The 16,238-nt window shown below is 33.8% G+C and overlaps 1 pseudogene; it reads right to left on the bottom strand.

Moving 5' to 3' along the window:
• Positions 1 to 4,737: 4,737 nt before the first annotated feature.
• On the bottom strand, positions 4,738 to 4,838 carry LOC121217078 (uncharacterized; annotated as a pseudogene).
• Positions 4,839 to 16,238: the final 11,400 nt, after the last annotated feature.

The following is a 16,238-nucleotide window of genomic DNA, read 5'->3' as shown; positions in this document are numbered from 1 at the left end:
ATCATCGAAAAACTTTTGAGTCTAAAGTAAATATTATTATCTGAGAGAAATGATTGTAGATTCGAATGATCTGAATAAGAAACTTTTGTGTGCTTTACTAATGATGAATACGTGAATGATTTTATCAAAAGGTGACTATATAGCTGGATTAGAAGTTAAATTGATACTTACTAAGTGAATTCGTGAAACTTAGAAATGAGTTATCTAATTATAAGTTAAAAAGGGTTTCAGCATAAATTGATTTCTGATTTAGAACTTCAGATGTGGAATTGATGATTGTTTGTTGCATCGGGATAGAGTGTGTATATCAAAAAAGCTCTGAGATGTATACCCATTGTTGCAAGAGACTTATAGTGTTAGTTGGATTGTTCATACAGAAGTAACAAGATGCTTGATAATATGAGAAAGTAGTATTGATAAATAAGTATAAAACGTAATATTTCTGACCTCGCATTTAAATGTCTGAGCTATCAACAAGTTAAAGTATTGAGTGTCCTCAAGACTACTTCAGCATGCTTTGATATCTGAGTAATGGTGAAATAGAATTTTGATGAATTTTGTATTAGGATTATCACTTATCATTGAAAAAGATAGATGTTATCTGAGTTATTGTTAACTATCTGAATAAGTCTTCCGTATGCATGGATTTTTCTTTTGATAAATTAGTAGAGTTATTAGTACAGAGACTGTCAGTTTGCACATGGCGTCAGTCATCATTGTTTTACATTAAAATTTAAAAATTTAAATGGTAATTTTGGGAGAAACTATAGTAAACTATGAGTACGAGGTTGTTTGATAAGCTATCATGTGATTATAAAAATGACATTGTATGAGGCATCGTATGGTTGCAATTACCAAACTCCATTGTTTCAGGACAGAGCTTTGTGAGAAAAAGGATTCACGGGTTTGAATTCATCAATGAAATTGAGTAGCAAATGAAAGTAATTCAGTATAGTTATTATCAGTTTCAGGTTGATATGACGTATAACGAAAGAAAGATAAAAATTTCAATTGTGAGATTAAAAAAAATTGAAATTCGAAGCTATGTGTGAATTTGAAATGTACTGTATGGAAGCAAATCCTTAATCTACGTTCTGGTAAGATTTTCGGGGACGAAAATCTCTAAGGGGGGAGAGTTGTAACAATCTGGTTTAGACCCTAGTCGGAACAGTGGCTTTGGGACCACGAATCCGAGTCAAAACAATATTTTAATATTATTTTTTGTGCTTATTATATGTGAATTAGTATGTGTGAAAATTTTGTATGAAAATTTGATCGTTTGTATGCTTAATTTGATAAAAGGACTTAATCGCGCAAAATGCAAAAGTTGTATACTATTTGTTAATGTGCTATATTGATATGGCTTATTAACTATGAAGTCCTTATTATGCAAATGGACCATTGATATGGTTAATGGACAATAATGACCATCCACTAAGTGTTTATAATTATATTAATTAAGGTTGAATAAGTAATTTTAGAAATAAGGTTATTATTAAACAAAACAAAGTTAAAATATGCTTATATTCTTGCATGTTCAATCGAATATAGAGAAAAGAAATAAGGTTTGAAGCTTGGTGAATTTCGGCACCTTTAGTTCTTGATTTTAGGTATGTTCTTTGCTCTGCTTTTGATAATTTTTATGTTTTTGAGATTGTTGCTTCGTATTCTAGCTAGCCCATGCCCTAATTTTTAGAATTTATGAAGAATTTGTGATTTACCACTAATGATAGCTTGATGTTTTTGTTGTTTGATGATGAAAGATAAATATTTTTTGATAGATTATTATGTTTAATCAAGTAATTTTTTTTATAAAAATGCATATTAAGGATTAAATTGTGAAATTTGCAAATTTAGGGGTCAAAATGTGAAATAAATGAAATTAATCGGCTTGTTAGGGACTTAAGGAATATTCGGCCAAACATGGGTTAAATGAAATTTTGAGAATTTTGTATTGTTTTGAAATAGGGATTAAATTGTGAAAAATGTGAAATGTCAGGGGTAAAAGTGTAATTAGCCCATTTATGTGTTTTTAGATGAATTTTATTGAATACATGATTAAATAAGTTGAATTTGTATTGAATTAGATCAAGAAATGAGGAAATTGGATTTGGAACGGTGAAAGTAAAAAATTATTGAATAGTTGTTCTGGTCCATTCGTGTCCGTACGAGGTAAGTTTATAAGCAAATTGACGTTGTTAATTTTAATTAAATGTGAACTATAAATGCTGAAATGAATATGTGAATAAATACATTTATTAGCCGAATGTGTACAAGCTTGGTAGCTATGTTTATGAATTCGTTTCGACTGAGTTACAACGTCTGAAAGCACCGTATGAGCCTTAGGAATAGCTAGGATACATATGTCATGACATAGGATTCTGATATTTGATGTGTGAGTAAGACCATGGCATCAATATATGTGTACGAGTAAGACCACGTTTAATACGTTGGGATCGATGTGTGATTCCAATATATGTGTGCGAGTATGTCCACGTTTAATATGTTGGCATCGATATGTGATTCCAATATATGTGTGCAAGTAATACCCTATCTGGGACAGTGACATCGATATGTGATTACATGTAAGACCACGTCTGGGACGTTGACATTGTATGATATGTGTGATAATCCGAGTATCCTACCCAATTCCGAATGGTTCAACGGGCACTAATAAGTTAAGACGAATAAAAAATCGAGTTAAAAGGCTCAGGTATGTATTCATACTAAGTTATGAAATTATGGTAAATGGAATGTTCGAATTGATGATATAAATGTTACATGTTAATGTGAATTATATGTATGCATATACATTCGGTTTACTTATGTATTCATTATATAAATGAGAGTATATATGTATATGAAAATCTATAATTGGCCAAATGAAAAGTATATGTGATTTTGTAAATGAAATGTATGTGTTTTCATATTTGGGCAATTGTAAAGTATATTCAGCCACATATTATGTATAAATATGTGATATTAAGGTTTGATTTATGAAGATATGCATATAAGAGTTTAGATATTTGGTTATATATACATTGATAATATGGCTTTGAAATGGTATGTTATTTTGATAATATATACATGTATATTCGGCCAAGGTAAAATTTGTACATGGAAGTATATGTTATATATGAAATGGTGAGCTTGAAAATAAATGTGATCATGATAGTATAAATTAGTTTGATTAAGTTAAGTTGATATTAATATTGAGTTATTTATTTGCTTATGACTTACTAAGCTTTCGAAGCTTACTCTTTGTGTTTTTCCTATGTCTTTAGAGTTTCAGAGATTTGCTCGAGTTGGAAGTTGTTGGAGATGTCATCACACTATCTGGTTATCATTTTGGTAACTAATGTTTTGAGATTCGGTTATGTGGCATGTATAGGCTAATTTTGATATATTTGGTTTTGAAAATTGTATATATATATATAGCCATGCGAAATTATTTGATTTCGATGCTAATGGGTGGGTGTATTCGGTCATGATCTATGCTTATATTGAAAGTATATCTCAAAGCATATCTTATGTGGTAGATGATGATGTGATTCGGTTGTTCAATGAGATAAAAGTTGGATGCATTTTTGACTTGTGATTTACGTTTCTATAAGTAAAAAATAATAATGAAAATATTTTATGAATGTTTTGGGTTGATCATTGGAGATTAAATTTGAGAACCGAATATATGGTTAATGGATTCGGTTGTACTTATGTACTTTGGATTAGTTATAGAGCATACAAATTTGGTATGCTAGGAAATGATCTTTGTGTCCATAAATATTTAATGTGGCTATGGTGAAATGTGTGCAAATTAGAAATTATTTCAATTGTATGTGGTTATATGGAGATGCTTACTTATGTATAATATATATGTATATATATATATAAATATATATATGAATGCTTATTATGTCATGTGGATTACTTAACCTAGAATAATATGCGTAACGTGTGAATTGTTATAGTCACAAAATTTGTCAATAGAATATGATAATGTTGATTGGATAATTATGATTTGATATGGCTCATTTTTTTAGGGAATATACACATATTATAATAGCATTATGAGTATGTTCAGTTATGCTATAATGTTACTAATGTCACCTATATAGATGGATATTTAGTAGAGTAACATGGGTTTATTTGTTTTAATGTTTTAATGTGCATAGGTGCAAAAGTTATGGAATGATATATTGATATTTGGCTAATGAAATAGATGTATTGACTTACATGCAATATATGACGTGTAATGCTATACGCTTGGTTATGTTTTAAATATTCGAATATTATAGATTTGATGGTCATATGTGGTTCAGACTTTTGAAAAAAATATGAAACATGTGCAATTTGGTTTTGATGTATGAAAGCTTGATCCGAAACTTGTATACATTATGAGTAATGATGTAATTGAATTACGAAGCATGAATTGTAATGTAAGTCTTGGTTATTATGAAATAAGAGTATGGGTTATGCATGAGCCATAATTAGTAAGCATGTTTGAATTTGGTTGATATTGAGAATCAAATATACGTATCTGTTTTAAATAAATAAATAAATGAATTGTGGTTGTATGATTTTGTAAGGGTTATAAAGGTATAATTTATAATTTGGTGTATGAAAAGTGATATATGACTGTGCTGAACTGTGTTTAGTTAGGTAACGCCTCATAACCGTAATCTGGTGACAGATACGGGTTAGGGGTGTTACAAATATTTTCCATTGGCCAAAACAAATAAGTTCAAGAATGACATCTCTTCTTTTCCTCAACTAGAGACATTGTATGATGCATGGGAGAGATTTAAGGATCTTCTGAGAAGGTTTCCTCAACATGGGCTACCTTTTCGGTTACAAGTTCATACTTTTTCAATGGTCTGAATCCTTCGACTAGGCAGATAATTGATATAGTGGCTAGTGAAACACTTAATAATAAGTCACCTGAAGCAGCCCAAGAATTTATTAAGTAGATGACACTGAATAACTATCAGTGGCAAGTTATAAGAATGAAGATGAATCTAGAAGAAATCAAAATTTATTTTAGTGTCAGAAACTAGATTCTAAAACAGTGAAAAGGCTTTGAGATATTCGCAAACATCTATTCAGGACCTCGAGAATCAGATTAGTCAGCTTGCAAAATTGATTTTAGAGAGACAACAAGGCAGTTTACCAAGTAACATTGAAACCATCCCAAAAGAGCAAGAGCAAGTCCAGGTCACTTCAAGAAGTAGAAAGGTATTAGTCGACTTGAAAAAAGGTGAATCTAGAAGGTGTTGAGAAAAATGATGGGGTTGAAGAATGCAAGAAAGAGTGTAAACTGATGGTCAGAGAATACAAACCACCAATGCCATATCTGACAAAGTTGAAGAAAGACCGCATGAATGAACAATATGGTAAATTTATTGAACTTTTGAAAATATTGCATATTAACTTACCTTTTGTTGAAACCCTTTCGCAGATGCCAAAGTATACCAAATTTTAAAAGAAGCTGCTAACAAATAAAAGGAAGTTAGACGAATTGTCTGCTGTAGAGCTCAATGAGGAGTGCTCGACTATTCTCCAAAACAAACTACCCACCAAGCTTAAAGATCCAAAGAGTTTTACTATTCCTTATTTTATTGGTAACTTAAATGTAGAAAAAGATTTGGTTGATTTGGGTGCTAGTATAAATCTAATGCTTATAAATTATTCAAACAACTTCGTCTCGAGGAACCAAAACCACTAGGATGAGTATTCAATTAGCTGACAAATCAATTAAGTATCATAGGGGTATTATTGAGGATGTACTTGTTAAAGTAGATAAATTTATATTCCATGTTGATTTTGTTATATTGGACATGGATGAGGATATTGAGGTACCTATCATCTTAGGTCAACTCTTTTTAGCCACTGCTAGAACTGTTATTGATGTGGTAATGGTGAACTTGTACTGCGGGTAGGTGATAAAGAGGTTAATCTTCAAGCATGTGATGTTGTGAGAGTTTCAAGTGAGCGAAATGATGCTCGTTATTCTATTGATGTTAGTAATCCTTTGTAACACCCCAGATTTTGAGGGTTAAAAGTTTTGATGTTAGTGTTAGGGTCTGAGAGAAAAGTGTGCTTTTGTGTTTAGTCTTGTGGGTAAGTGACAGAATGGACCTACTGCTCTGGTGGTTGTGTGTTTGTTTGTCTCTGGGTTTTGGGCTCAAGTCTCTATGTCTGCATTTGAAGTAACATTTTATTTTGGTTTTGTTTTAAGTTAAAATTTTATTTTAACTATATATTTTTATTTCTGTTTTTTTCTACTTTTTATTTTTATTTTTATTTCATTTTATTTTTTCTTTGCTTTTTCGCGTGGTTCTTTTCTCTTCTTCTTCTTGGGTTTGTCTTCTTCTTTTTTTTTGAATCGGTGGTGTGGTGGTAGGTAAAGCTCTGTTTTTCTTTATCGTCGAGTCGGCATCAAGATGTTTCGATCATCACAACAGGCGTGGGTTTTGAAACTTTTCTATTTGTATTTGTGAAATCTAATTCGACTTTGTGAAAAGTTGACTATGGATGTGTTATCGTTATTTTACGCTTGAAATGTGTATGGTTTTGTATAATTTTGAACTAATAAGGATCGAAAAGAGCTTTATGGTTGAAAGCACGTGTTTCAAGGCTATTTTAAAGTGGTTTTGTGACCACATAGGCGTCTACACGGTCGTGCACGACCGTGTGCTTTTGGGAATTAGGGTTTCGGGAGAAATTTGGGTGTCACATGGCTGTGTGGTCGATTTGGGGATTTTATCAATTTTTACACGGTCGTGTTCCTCGAGCACATGGGCGTGTGTGTTTAGGAATGTGGGTTTGAGTGATTTGGTGCCATATAGCCTGGCCATACAGTTGCGTGGCTAATTTGGGGATTTAAGGATTCCACAGGGGTGTGTGTTTTGGACATACGGCCGTGTTTGGTGGGAACACGAATGTGTGCGACCCTCACACGGTCGTGTCAGCCCTGTACTCGAATTTAGTGCAAATGGACAGAGAGTTATACAGCCTATTCCCATGGCCATGTCCCTCATCCACACGGGCTTGTGCTTCAGTCACACGGGCGTGTACCACAGTCACACAACCGATGGCCCTTTTTACGCGGGCTTGTGACTTCCCACATGACCTAGGCATGTCCACACGGCCAAAGTACACGGGCGTGTGGTCCTAAGACACTTATATTGGTTTTGTGTGCGGTTCTGATCTGAAAATGTGTTTGTGTACTTTAACCTTTGGCTAAGCTTATAGAAAGGTAGTTAAGACTCCATTTTGGGCTGCGGCTTAAGTGTTATTTGTGATTAGTGTGTGTAATGTCTGACTTTAAACCTGATTAACCAAGGTGTGTGTGTGCATATCTATTCTATCTGAATGCCTGATACTATGACATTGTTTTGTGAGATTGAATGCATTAATACACTTGCATAAACTATTTTGGGTTGGGCTGTGAAGAGAATGGAGACTGATTTGATCTAATGTGGCAATTCTACTGCGACTTACGTACAACGATTTATCGTACTGTACCGCATATGCGTCAACTTTGCTGCGCACTATTATCTGATTTGGGAGTTTAAACTGCAACTCACCTATACAGCGGACCATCGTATTGTACAATACGACATATACGCTAGCTCTACTGCATATTATTATTTGATTGGATTAGTCTACATATATGGTGTGTAGGGTTATATGGGCCTTGAGAGGTCCTAATTGGTGTGTTTGGTTGGATGAGTTTTAACAGCTCTTGGGGGTGTGATCAGAGGACGGAGAGGTGTGTTGCCTGGATGAGTGGGATTTATTTGACTGCATTCCATCTGCATTTGTCTGTGTTTGTTCAGACTGTAAGACTAGTTGTCTGTAATCTATTTGTCTGATTAGCATTTGTGCTGAGACTTTTGCTTGAACTTGATGTACTGTGATTGTTAAGCTCTGTTTGGACATGAGTTTCAGGTATGCTTTCTAACTCTGTGATTATTCGAAAATCTGTTGTGTTACTGATCTGAAATTTGTAATTTCTGTCTCTTGACTCGTTTCGAACTCACACCGAGCTCGAGTAGCTAACCCCATCTTAGTGTTTCCTTTTCAGGTACCTTTTTCTGAATTCTAACGATGGACTCGGTGTGTGGAGGTCTCGAACAGTCTCGGTGGAAGTAAATGATTATCGATTTATATTTTTAGTTTTGGTTAAACAATTTTTGAAATGTAAGATTTTTAAAAGCTGTGGTACAACTTCCGTTTTGATTCTTATTCGTTTATTTAATCTTAGTTATATGTTTTACGTAATTGTAATTTTACATACTGAGTTTTAAATGATCAAACATTTCGGATGACTTGAGAACTTGTTTTGTAAAATTTAACTACAGTTTCTTCGGTGACCAATATGACATCCAAGATTCGGTCTAAACTTCTAGGCCAAGTTTAGGTGTTACATCCTTTGCATGAAATCATTCATGACGACGTGTTAGAACTATATCCTGTTCAATGTGATAGAAATCAAGGGACAAGTGAAGAACGAATGGTGTAACTCGATAAATTAGATGAATGGAAGACAACAGCTGATAAGAACCCAAGAATGCACTTAGGAGTAACGAAGTAACGCCATGGTGTGCATTTAAAGAGGATAAAGCAATTCAAATTTGGAGACAAAGTGCCACTGGACAATTTCGATCCACGAATGTTCCTTGAAAAGCTTAAATCAAAATGGTCGAATCTATTTGTGGTACATAACGTCTTCCCATGCAAAACCATTGAGGTAACACACCCTGATTATGGCACATTCAAGGTAAACGATCATCGACTCAAACTTTATTTTGGTAGTAATACTAATAATGAGAGAAAGGAGTTTTAGCTCAAAAATCTTTTTCAGCTAAAAAATCTGACTTAATCGTGAGCTTGAAAAGAGAAGTCAAGCTTAGACTCTAAATAAGCACTTCTCGAGAAGCAACCTGAGTGTTTTAATTTATTTATTAGGCTTTCATTTAATTAGGTTGCATGCTTAGTATAATTATTTTTATTACTTTAAAAAATTTAATAAAAATTAAAAATTAGTACATTTATTTTTATTACTTAAAAACATTAAAAAGGGACCACACAGTCTAGGGTGATCCACATGGCCATATGGTACACATGACCTAGACACACATGCGTGTCGAGTCTCGTGTGAATACTGGAGTTAATTTTTCAATTTTTATCACACAGACAGTCTGAGTGGATTCACATGGATTAGTGACACGTTTATGTGAACATTAAGCAAGGTTTTTTATTTTCTAATAGGACACATGCACAGTGAGTTACACAGTCGACTCATACGGCCGTGTGGCCCAACACGATCCTCATACACGCCCATGCCATTCTTTTTAACCTAAAACATTTTTTCCCTTTTCACTCATTATCTTTTCTTCCTCGCCCATGCCATCGTTCTCTCATACCCAAAACCCTATCGCCATTTCCTCCAGCGACCCTAATTTCCTCAACTTCGTCATTCACCTCCTTTCTCCCTTCTATTTTCCTTTTGTCGCCCCCTTTCCTTTCCATCTTTCCATTCTCATTTATCTCCAACTTACCACTGCTCGTCCTCCTCTCTTCTTCGTCGACCGTCACCATCGTCGGCTTTTAATTCCACACAACATCCTCTTTATGTGTGCTTAATTCTTAGTTTAGTATTTCTAAAGTATTGATCCATGTTTGATGTGCTTAAATTGGTGGTCGAATAGACCCTATTTAAGAATAGATCTTGCATAATTGAGTGGAGTTGCATGCAATCCTAGAAATAGTATGACATAAATCTACCGGATTAGAGTGAAATCTAATATGGGAATTCATAGCATGAGTTAATAAGATAATAGGGGTTTTATTTAAAAGAAAATTTTATTCACCAACCTAGACTTAGTTGTTCTTATACTCAAAAGAGATATTAGTATAATTTAGGGATTTCTATGAATCAATGTGCTAAGTAAAGAAATTGTATAATATAGATTGATAGCGATAGATGAAATCTAGGTGAAGTTTTTCCCCGGTATTGTTTCGCTTTTTAGTTGTTAATCTATTATTTTTCTGATTTGTTCTTTGTCGTGTTTGTTAGTTAATTAAATTAGTTAATTTTAGTATTAGTTAATTTTAGTTTCAATCAATCACTTGAATTATTCGGTTAAATAATAGGAAAATGATAATTACTAGTACTTTTAGTCTTCGTGGGAACGATATCTTTGCTCATCGTAGCTATACTATTAATTGATAGCTGCACTTGCCGCAATCAAATTTTTACTTAGTTTCGCAACGCATAAAAAGTGCTGAGATACATCAAAGGAACAACCGATTTTGGTGTTTCGTTTGCAAAGGCGAACTCATTAAAACTTTTTGGGTACAGTGACAGTGATTGGGCTAGATCAGTGGATGATATGCGAAGTACCTCTGATGATTTCTTTTCACTTGGATCTAGTGTATTCTCTTGGAGCTCAAAGAAGCAATCGAAAGTTGCTCAATCTACAGTTGAGGCAAAGTATATAGCTACAACCTCAGCAGTCAACCAAGCAATTTGGTTGAGAAAACTTTTGTTTGACTTGAATCTTATACAGATTGAAACAACCTAAATTTTGTGCGACAACTAGTCTGCTATAGCAATTGCAAAGAACTCGGTCTTCTATAGAAAGACAAAGCATTTCAAGATCAAATATTATTTTATGAGAGAAGTCAAACAAAGCAAAGAAGTGACTCTGATTTATTGCAATACTGGAACTCAACTTGCAGACATTCTAACCAAACCACTTGGAAAGACAAGGTTTAAAGAGTTGAGAAATAAAATTGGTGTTTGCAACATGAAGGCCAATGAAGAGTGTTGCGATATAACTATTCATGCAATGTGCATACTTGGCGAACTCTCCAGGAATGGTGAACTAATCAAGATTGTTGAACAGAATGTGGCGGATAAACCAAATGGCGTACACAACTGTAAATCACTAGGCATATAATCTTCTGGGTGAACTCATTACTTTAGAGAACTAGTAGCATCTGACTTGAAAAGGTTGTGTTCAAGTTATGTCTTACAAGATTTAGTATTTATTAGCATAATATATTTGATATTTATTAGTAAAATTTTTTTGTTATTTCTTTCCATATTTAGGAGATTTTTGTTATAAATACCCCTGTTACATTGTTCAAAAATAGAGTGAAATATATAAAACTTTAGCAGACAATTTTATTGCTAAATTTCTCGTTTCTGCTCTGTAATTCTTTCTTCCTTAGTATCGAAATTCCAACAAGGGGAGGCGCACCTGCACATAAACCAGAAACAATATTTTTTTATTTTTTATTTTGAATAAAATATCTTTTTACATATTTTCTTTTATTGTTATTTTATTTTATGAATTAGTTTGATCTAGTTTTAGGCTAATTTTTTATCCAGTTTTCAGCATGGTGAGACTTAAAATCATACCTAAAAACTTTTTATTCCAGTATTTGTTATTTCTCCGGTTTAGGGGATAGATTTCGTCGTCTCACAAAGTTGTATTTGTACCAAGTTAGAAATAGCTTCGGTATTGAAAGGCATACAATTGGAAGTACCGAGTCGATCATCTGCCATATTCAGTCTACCGAAGAACACATTGGAGTGTCCAATTAACTAGTTGGTTAGATCCGTCAAGGGAAATAGCAGTTGGATCTAAATGACTAGCGCGGTTGAGGTTTTTAATTTGAGTTGGGCCTTTCTAGTTCAGAATGCTACTGGAAAACTAAATTGTGGACGTGTGTTTCGTAGTTGTTCGTTTGGTAAGGATTAGTTGTTGGGCGTTCCCACAATTAATTTACACATTAAAGGGTTGGTGATCAAAGGCGTCCTCGATCACTATAACTGACTTATCGGTTGAAGGAGAAGACTTTTCATTAAGTATTGGTTTGAAACTGAAGCAAAAAATCAAGCCTGAAGCTAGAATCTCATCATCTCGACTTATTTAATTAAATTTGATTTCTTCTTATTTTTACTATTATTTTTATTTCAATTATCTTTATTATTTTTACTTTTACTATATTTGGATCCCCTTTTTATAGGTGTTGAATCCATAAAAAAAATATTCCTATGCCTAAATAGTAAATAAATAGTAGTATAGGGAGTAGAGTCGATCTTACAATGGTTGAGATATCTAAAATTGATGTTTAGTTCAACCAAGTTGCGCGTTTAGTAGCTGTTGTGCCCACGACGTGTGACGGTATGTGCAAAAAAAAAAGGAATTTAAATATGATAAAAGTAAAAAAAATAAAGATAATTGAAATTGAAATAACAATAAAAATAAGTAGAAATGAAATTTAATTAAATAAATCGATATGATGAAATTATTGCTTCAAGCTTGATTTTTTCTCCGGTTTCGATCCGATACTTGATAACAAATCTTCTCTTTCAACTGATAATTAGTTATAGTGATCAATGACGCATCAGACCACCAACCCTTCTATGTGTAAATTAATTACGGGAATTATAACACCTCTCACCCGTATCCAACTCCGGGACAGGGTTCGAGGCGTTACTGGACTTAAACATTCACAATCGTACAAAACCGGGTCACCAAAATTTGCCCAAAATTAAAACTTTTCAAACACATGCATATCGTCCCTTATACAGGCCTTCGAAGCCTATAACATACATCGAGGTGGTTCGGGACTAAACTGAGAACTTTCGAAAATCTTTGGGCAACTTAAAAATTTTCTAGCTTTGGATAGTCACACACCCATGTGGGTGGGGCCGTGTGGTCACACACGCCCGTGTCGCTTGGGACACCCCCGTGTCTTCAGCCCGTGTAACTCTTTGTTTATGACGTCAAAAACTATTTAAGGGCACATGACCAAGGCACACGTCCATGGCCAGAGGCTGTGTCTTCCACACGGCTGAGACATACGGCCGTGTCTCTACCCGTATGGTCAAGACTTAGGCTAATTTCCAAGCCTTTTTGTCATTTTTACATGCACACACATACATTTGACTTTTTCATCTATTTAATCACTTATACCACATAACAAGACATTAACACATACCATGGACAAATAGGCTTACAAGCCAAAATCATTATAAGCCACATCTCATGGCTATAATCAACAAATCAATATAAGCCAATACATTTGGCTAATCACAACAACATTTAACATACACATGCCAATACTCCAAGGATAATGGCTCGATAGTGTGATGCTGCCTCTGACGATCTCCAACCCCGAGCTGACCTGACCTGACAACATTTAACATACACATGCCAATACGCTTAGTAAGCTCGCATGAAAATAATAAGCAATGCAAAAACATGCTATTTTCATATTCTTTCTATTTATTCAAATTCCAGCTAAGCTGTTTTCTTGAGTCACATTCATTAAATTATTTATATCTGGAGTTACGAGACTCCAAATCAAGATCCGTTAATTTTTCCAGAAACTAGACTCATATTCCTTCCTACCATAAAATTTTTAGAATTTTTGGTCTAGCCAATAAGTACATTTTATTATTTAAATTATCCCTTGTTTCACTGCCCCACAGCTTCGACCTCTATCTACTAAAAATCAAATATCTCATAGTGCGAGACTCGGATAATGTTTCCGCCTTGTTCTCCTAATTTCAGTAATATGATTCCTAACTCATAATTATTTTTTTAAAATTTCTAGTGATTTTCCAAAGTTAGAACAGGGGATTCTGAACTCATTCTGACTCTGTCTCACAAGAATTCAAATATCATATCATATTAAATTCTTTTTCTTATACTGTTTCTTCCATGTGAAACTAGAATCAATAATATTTCATTTCATATTTTATTCATCATTTAATTAAATTTCCACTATTTTTGGTGGATTTTCAAAGTAGGACTAATGTTGCTTTCCAAATCTGTTTTGGTACAATATAATGATCACTATCATAAGATCATTTCCAACTAATCATGAACTTACCATTTCATGGATCCCTTACTCATTTTTCATAATAGAGCTCAATATAAAAGTCATTATTTCTCATGGGCATACTTAGTCATGCATTCCAAGTATAGGATAATTCCCTATCACATGCACTCAACCATCAAATTAGTCTCATGGCAAAACATCATAGCATTTATCTTAGTTGAGCTAAATGATTCAAGAATTTTCATTCTCATTTCTCATTTTGATCCCGTTGAATTTCTTGAGAATCTCGATGGATAGCCCATTTACCGTCAAATCATGCAAGTGATCATTTTCAAGCACGCACTCCCGCAAACCTCACATCTTACGGCTGAATTACCAGTCTAGGCTAAATTCCCCGTAATATCAACTCATAAGGTGATGTCGGGATTACTAGTCCAGGCTAAATCCCCTATAGCGACAAACACCCTTAATGAGCTCGGATCTGAATTACCAGTCCAGGCTAAATTCAGACCGTAATTAGATTACCCGTCTGGGCTAAATCCATAATGTACACATATTCTTCGGGAGGCTCGACCACATCAAGAACACCCGTCCGGGTTAGATCCTTTCTATAATTGAGATCAACGGATTTCCCGTCCGGGCTAAATCTTTTTCTACAACACATGCAGGATCTCAAGTCATGTAAGTCATGGTTTGTCCATCAAATTTCCCTTTTAACTTCAACCGAGACAGTTATCATTTTTTTCATTAATATTATTAACACAATTCATAAATTTTCATGCCATCATTTTGTACAACTATCATACATTCATAAAACATGCATTTAGACATATAATGGGTTTACTTTAGGTTATCCGAACTTACTTGTCGAAATCCTGTCAGGTACAACCATGTAGCAATTCATACAACCCATGTAATATTAATTTAACATTCAATTCACATAACACAACAAACACCACATTTTCCATATCATACATACCATCCATCAACTTCTCCTAAACATATTAAATCATACAATTTATACAATATCAATAGAGAATTACAATTCAAGCATGGTATTGCATTATTATTAACACACGAACTTACCTTAGATCCAGAAACGATAATTTACCATTTTAGTCCATAACCTTGTATTTTCTCGATTTAAGCCCGAATCTCAATTTCCTTGATCTATAATATCAAATTTAGCCTACTAATTAGTCACATTATTTATAAGGGTCCAAAAATCATATTTTTACAAATTTTCATTTTGACCCCTAAACTTTCACATATTTGCACTTTTGCCCCAATGCTCGTAAAATGATTTTTATTCAATTTCCTTACATTTTAAGCCTAGCTGAATCATTTTCATAACTATGGAAGCCCCCCAATTTCCACTAAATCACCCTTTTATGACCAATTTTACAACTTTTACAAAACGGTCCTTTCGGACGTTTTCATCGAAAGCTGCTTAGTAAAAGTCGTTTATTTGACATCCAACACTCATTTTCTACCATTAGACATGAAAATATAAGAATGTCACTCATGGGTAAATTTTTAAACATAAACCCTAGCTCAAAATAATGGTAGAAATGAGTAGATCATATTATCGGGGTTTCAAAAATGTAAAGAACATTAAAAACGGGGCTCAGGATCACTTACAAATGAGCTTGAAAGCTTGAGCCAAACCCTAGCCATGGCTTCCATGGGATTTTCGGCTGGTACATGGAGAAGATGACCAATTTTGGCTATTTTGGCTTTTTAATTCTTTTAATTATTAGATTACCAAAATGCCCCTAACTTAAAAATATTTTATTACACCCATTTCATGTCTATTTTTCTCCAAAAATTAACCAATGGTCTAATTTCCATTTAAGGACCTCTCATTTAAAATTTCATAACAATTAGACACCTCAAACACGTAGAACTCAACTTTTGCACTTTTTACAATTTAGTCCTTTTGACCAAATTAAGTGCCCAAACGTCAAAATTTTCAAACGAAATTTTCACGGGATTATTCGTGAAATTTTATACGATAAAAATATAATAAAAATGAAATTTTTCTCATCAAATTTGTGGTCCCGAAACCACTGTTCCAACTAGGCCCAAAATCGGGATGTTACAGGAATGGCCAACAACTAACTCTTATCGAACGAACAACCATGAAATATGTGCCTAAGATTTTGTTCTTCAATAGCCTTGTGATCTAGAAAGGCCCAACTCAAACCAACGACCTCAACTACACAGGTCATTTAGATCCTATTGCTATTTCTCTTAACGAATCCAACCAACTACTTAATTGGACACATCATTGTGTTCTTTAGTAGACCGAATACGATAGACGATCGATTCGGTACTTCCAATGGTCTGCCTATCAACACCAAGTTAACGAG

The sequence above is a fragment of the Gossypium hirsutum genome, chromosome A02, assembly GCF_007990345.1.
Source record: "Gossypium hirsutum isolate 1008001.06 chromosome A02, Gossypium_hirsutum_v2.1, whole genome shotgun sequence".
In the NCBI taxonomy this organism is placed as follows: Eukaryota; Viridiplantae; Streptophyta; class Magnoliopsida; order Malvales; family Malvaceae; genus Gossypium; species Gossypium hirsutum.
Note: the sequence above shows the minus strand (reverse complement) of the source record. Positions and strands in the feature narration are given on the sequence as shown.